The sequence below is a fragment of the Callionymus lyra genome, chromosome 4, assembly GCF_982586985.1.
Source record: "Callionymus lyra chromosome 4, fCalLyr1.hap1.1, whole genome shotgun sequence".
Taxonomy (NCBI): Eukaryota; Metazoa; Chordata; class Actinopteri; order Syngnathiformes; family Callionymidae; genus Callionymus; species Callionymus lyra.
In genome coordinates this window covers 9446235-9452234 of record NC_141821.1, presented here as the reverse complement: position 1 = coordinate 9452234, position 6000 = coordinate 9446235, and the positions used below count along the sequence as shown (strand labels likewise).

Here is a 6000-nt window from a genome sequence, read left to right as displayed (position 1 = left end):
ATTTGCAGAGAGTAGTTTTATCTGAAATTGAGTTAAAAATTATAGACAAAACTTCTGTCAAAATTAAAAGGAAGTCAAGTTGTAGGTTCATTTCCTTCTGTCTTGTGTGTAGAAGCTACAGAATCAAGGTTCCAGTTGATCATGTGACACGGTGTCGTTCCAAACTCCATCTTGATAATTGTTCTCACCTGCTGCTCATTATCGCCTCCATTATGGGATCATTCGTGGCCCAGTTCTGCAGCTCACTGTTTGACTTTTCGCTCTCCGCTGCCAAACTGTCTGCTCCGACTCTGTTGCCAGTATTTGGATACGCTTGGTGTGCGATGACCTGCAGGTTGTAAGGTGCTTCTCTGATCTTGTTTGTTTGCTGCTGCCGCTTTGTTTAACTGGGTAAAACAATTATAAAAAAACATGGTTTGACGTCATGAAATTCCAAGTTCTTATTTTTGCCGTAATTCATATTTCTTGGTTAATATTTACTGATTTTATTTCAAAAATGATTGTGCTGCATGTTTACATCTTTATTTGTAGTATTTAAATCTGTTAAATTCCTGTTTATTTAATGTGTCTGTTTCTTTTCAAACTAACAAATGCATGGTTTACATTTTTGAGAGAGATAATTATTAGTTTGAATTACAATAAATCAAACTAATATTTTAATTTGGATTTTTGGCCAGATGTGTCCAAGTTATTGTTATTTTAATTATATAAAATATTTGAGTGAGTAACTGGTGTCACTGGATATATACATTTACTGTATCTGGCGTTACACAAAAACAACAAAAAAACTTGTTGAATTATTCTCACCTTTTTCTATTTTGTATTTGCAACAAAAACGATTAAAATGTAATGGTTAAATCCTCAAATATGTGTTGTATATTATACATGTTGGGGGATCTATGCAAATGTATGTATGTGTGTGTGTATATATATATATATATATATATATATATTAAAAATGTAAGAATCATTTAGGATCAATTGGATATTAAGATTGGAGGATCTTAAATATTTGTTTTTATTTTTTAGAGATGGTTTAATTCTAACTTTATAACTAGTCCGCAACACATCGCAAACAAAAGTTTACTTGCATCACGCACGTCTTTTTTTATTTCTTATGAAAAAAAAACGGAATCCTGTGACGTACTGTTGAAATATTTTAAATCTTAAAGGTGGATCCATCATCATCCACATCCCTGCATCTGAGAAGTTTGGCCGTCAATTATTTTAGGGCGTCATTCTCCTCCTCCTCATCCTCGCTTCTCTCATCTTCAACTGGATGCAGGTGAATTTTTTTTTTTTTATTTTTGCGTCAAAGCGCGCGTCCACTACCACGCACGCAGACAGGAAACGGTCTAGCGGAAGCTTCAGAATAAAACACCGCCTCATTCACTCCTAGTGGACCGCGTTTTATTTTGACAGCAGTGAGCTAAACACGTGCTCGGTGTTCTCTGGATGTCTTCACAGCCGGGTTGTAGGTGCAGCGGCTCGGCCAGGACCGATCGCATCTGTCTCGTGGAGGAGGGACGGTGTTGCGTGTGCGCATTGTGGATAAAGCGGCTTTTGTCCACGGATATATATATATAAAAAAAACCACACTCTCCATCACTGTCAGCGGCGGGACTGCAGCAGAAAACAAGTAAGGACTTTTTCTTCTTTAGCTGCTGGATCTGTGTGGAGAGGTGAAGATGGAGAGAAATAAAAAGCGGGGTTCGGATGGAGCGCGCATAGCCAGACTGTCTGTGGAGGATTTTTTTGGGGTGGATTTTTGGTAGTTGGTTCATGAGGGGACAGACGTTGTTGACCACACACACACACACACAAAAAGAAAGAAGATGATGCTGGTGTGTGTTTTGGAGTGTGGGAGTTGAGGGAAGAGAGACGCCAGTGTGCGCTCCGTGACGGAGGAAGTGAAGATATTTACGCACCGCTAATGCGACTCTAAAGAAGTGCATCCTCCCAAAAACACCCCTCGATTTTTACACATTTTCACCTGCACATGAATCCCTCCCATGTGGGATTCCTTTTTTTAATTTTTTAATTTTAAAAACCATTCGTCTCTTCTTCCACTCGTCTATTTAATCCGCATTTATTTTTTCAATGACAAAACTTTCAACGTGTTATTGTTTTTTTTTTTTTTTTTTTTATTCTAAAGGGAATAAACGCAACTCCTCGACTCCGACGTGTCGCCAAACGCCCACTAGAGCGCGTAACGATGTCTGAACACGCAGCAGCGACGCCATCCAACCGAAATGGAAAATTAAAAATAATAAAATCTAATAAACGTATGGTGGACAAATACTGCTACAGGGTTGAATATGTGAGCGAGAGAATCAGTTTGACGGATGAAAAAAAAAAAAGACCCACAACGTAGTAAATTAAACTAAAAAGAAAAGCTATACGTGTTTATTTTATCATATTTTTTTTAAAGGCAAGCATGTCCACAGAGCAGCGTGGAAGGAGGGATGTTGATGTAGATTTAAATAGTCGTGTTCTTCCTTCCTCAGCATCTTCTCGTCTTACATTAAATACATTACCTCTAATAACCCAGAAGAGTCCATTAGAGACCAGTATGATTCATTACAGACCCATAGAATCACTTTGATGACTGTAATGGTGGAGTGCAGTCTTGCTCACAGGAGAACATCAGCTAGCACTCGGAAGCATCAGCTTCCTGCGAAATGTTTATGGACTTAAAAAGGTAAAATTGCCATATTTTTCTCTGAATTACTATCTTTAACTTTTGATCCTTTTTTGTACTCCAGCCTTCCAGCAAAATGGTCAAGTTGAGTCAGACCATGTGTGTGTTTTTAGTATATGTGTGTGTCCCCAGAGTGCAATAACCTACAGCTTTTATATGCTTTAAACTCTCGTAGTTTTCTGCTTATGGCGAGGCCAACTACCTTTCCAGGGTGTCCTCCATCAGTAGCTGGTTAAACACAGTGACTTAATAGAAGCAGAAAATGATGAGTGGCTAAAGACGCTACACTTTTATTTTCCTGTGGAAAAGAGGGGACATTAAACTACAATCTTTAAAAATGTGTTTGTTCATTTTATTTATATTAATCCCATGTAAAGGGCACAACTATCATTATAGGTATAAACTAGTGGTGACAAGATGATGCCTCATGAAGCACTGAAGCCTTGCATCCGAGGGGTTCCTCCTTGGAACAGGGTTTTATAAGGCTTCATTTTCTCTATTAGGCCATCAGGTGTACAATAAGTCTGATGTTCCGACATAAATTGCGCTTAAATGTTTGATAATTAACAAAAAAAGTGCTTGAATTACTTACGTTTTTCCAGAAAACATTTTTTTCTTACATTTTTCTACAGTTTTTGGCTTCAGGCGGTTTATTTTTTTGTATTTTGCCCACTTATGAAAACGTATCACAGACTTGCAACACTTTACAAAAGGTCTGTCGCTAATTCTCGCGCAAAAATACGGCAAATTCAAAAGACGTGATGGGAGATGCAATACGTTTTGATGGCCGCAAGTGCATCTTGAAGCGGTCGCGTGGTTTGCTGGTTCGCCAGGGTTCGAATGTCATCACGTATGTCACCAACACACTTTACGCTGCACACACTTCGAAACCTCAACAACGTAAGACACTTCTCTAGTATAACCATCTCTGACTAAAGCCTAGAAAATACCTTAACTTGAGACATGCCAACGTTTGTCCTTCAGTGAGTCGTAAATAGACTTTCTTTCAGTTGGTTTTTACGTGTATTGACTAAACACGTTTATTCTGCATTACTGAGTTGATTTAATTATTAGGCAGCATGGTACAATTTCATTTGTGCCAAAGGTTCGTGAGAAGAAACACTGAATTATGCATTGTGGGGTACAATTGAGCTTTGTTGTGGTCAGAAACCATTTTCGTCTCCTAGTTGTTTTTTTTTCGGGCTAAAGCTCCATTCCTTTGCTGTTTTGAATAACTAACTAAGCAAAACATAAATGTATCAAATTTGTTCAGTGTTTTTCTTACAATTGTGAGATAAATGAATATCCAAAAGCAAAAATACATTTAACAATATAAACGTATATATTTTTTAATTCATGTGTTTGTATTAATAGTTTTATATTCAGCTTTATATGGCGCTTTACCAATCAAGATGAAAACCTGGGAATTTCAACCATAAAGACTGGACTGGTGAGAATAGTTTTTAATGCTAAAGTTCACTACTAGTTGTTATAATGGTGTTTAAGCATCGCTGTGGGTTAGTTAATGCTGTACAAGGATGTTAAAAAGCAACTTCTTAGTAAATAAAAATGTATCGTTTTTTACCTAAAGTTGATATTTGTTCATGTATTGTTTGTTGATCAACTCTGGTGGTCAGCTTTGGAGTTTTTCTCAATCCATCCAATTTGAAATGAAATTTTTTTTTCTGATTTACAAAGAAATGGTATTTTATTAAATGTATTGACTTTATTTGAGGTCATTTATAAGGTCATTTTTTTTATTTTCAGTCAGTGTTTTTCTTTCGGTTGGTTGACATGTTTTGTATAACAAAGGGTTCAATGGTTTTCAAGGCAAATACAACTGAGGCTCTCGAATCTCTTGAAGGGAAGACGTCTTTTGAGGCGGACATATTTCCCGCCGAGCGCTCCACGGCGACATTTAATAAAGCTTTTGTTTCAAGTCTACCAAAGAAACTCTTCCATCTCCGCTCTTAATAATCCAGATTTCATTTATTCCACAGTAGTTCATTATCATTCAAGCAAGGAATTAGTGCAGCCATATTGCTCTTCTGAAGCAAACTGCCTCCAGCTGTTCATTCCCAGCTGACAAAAAAAAATCGTGAGAGCTCATTTTGACAATGGCTTTGAAAAATACCTAAAAAGCTTCTCCTCTCTCGAATGAAACAGACGGTGCAGATGCAGTCGGCAGAAAAACGGTTCCATACATGACTTTCCTTTTGTTCTCTGAGCTTTCACTGCACTTCATGGAGGGTGCTTAACATTGCCTTTGTGGGTTGAGATGACTTATAATAATTGCAAATTCACCCACAATTTGAATAATTCCCAGAGACCTTTTCACCGTTTGTAATACGGTGAGTGCGAAAAGTGAATCTGAGGTCTCCACCTCCTTTTGTTTCGCTCATCCTTTTTGCCAGGAGGCTCCCGACAACCTTCCTGAATGCAAATCTCCGGCTTTTGAACTGAAATGTCATCACTCTAGGTCAACAGGCAATCAGAGTTTTATTTTTTATTTTAAGTCCAAACACGTTTTCAGATTCATAATGTAGCGGCGGATTCATTCGAGTAGGTTCGAGACTGTAGCCCCAGTTTGTTAATCTTCACCCCTAGAACTGTAGAAACATCTACATGTGTGACAGTTACACAGATGACACACCCTTGTGTACAAAAGTAGAACAATTTTATACATAAGGGACTTTCTTGACTTGTCTAGGATTAAAACATTTGGGTAACGTGGCTTCCTAGTGCTATTCTGCTTAGGCGATGGGTGGGGGCAGGGTGCCAACATGGTGGGTTTGACATGGGCCTACTAGTATACATGATTTGTCTGACTACTGGAAGGGCTTTGATGGGATTACATGTTTTTTTTTTATTAGAGACAGAAGCGTCTAGATGTTATTAAGTGTGACTTGGATGGAAAGATCATAAAGCTCCATTGTGTAATCGGTTACACGACAGTTAGAAGCTTAGATTACATGTGTACAAATACTTTTATACGTTGACACCCTTACTAGGAATGAACTAGAACTTGACCCGGTGTGCATCAAAAGAAAGTCGGTCTCATGCTGGGGATATTTAGGTTCTCGGAGCAGCTGTCAGATTGGATGCATCAGTCAAAAAACCCCTCTAACGTCACACGGCGGTGTTTGAGCCGCTGTCCCTCTGAAGAGTTCGATCACGACTCCATTGAAACACGGCCATTTGGAACAACACATTCCCTCCTGGTTGCTCTGCATCCTGGTGTCCCCCCCTCACTGAAGGAAAGTGAAAGAGTTGAGGACGAATAATCTTCCTATAATCCC

At 38.4% G+C, this 6000-nt stretch overlaps 1 protein-coding gene across 8 annotated transcripts in view; it reads left to right on the top strand.

The window, feature by feature from the left end:
- Positions 1–1511: 1511 nt before the first annotated feature.
- nrxn2b (neurexin 2b) overlaps positions 1512–6000 on the top strand; it is a 736064-nt gene continuing 731575 nt past the window's right edge. For 6 of the 8 annotated variants that reach the window (XM_087788639.1, XM_087788640.1, XM_087788641.1 and 3 more), the window contains exon 1: positions 1513–1639. The gene's annotated coding sequence lies outside the window, so the exon portion shown is untranslated. Of the gene's footprint in view, positions 1640–6000 lie in introns of all 8 variants that reach the window. The other 2 variants (XM_087788643.1, XM_087788642.1) reach the window with 1 other exon arrangement.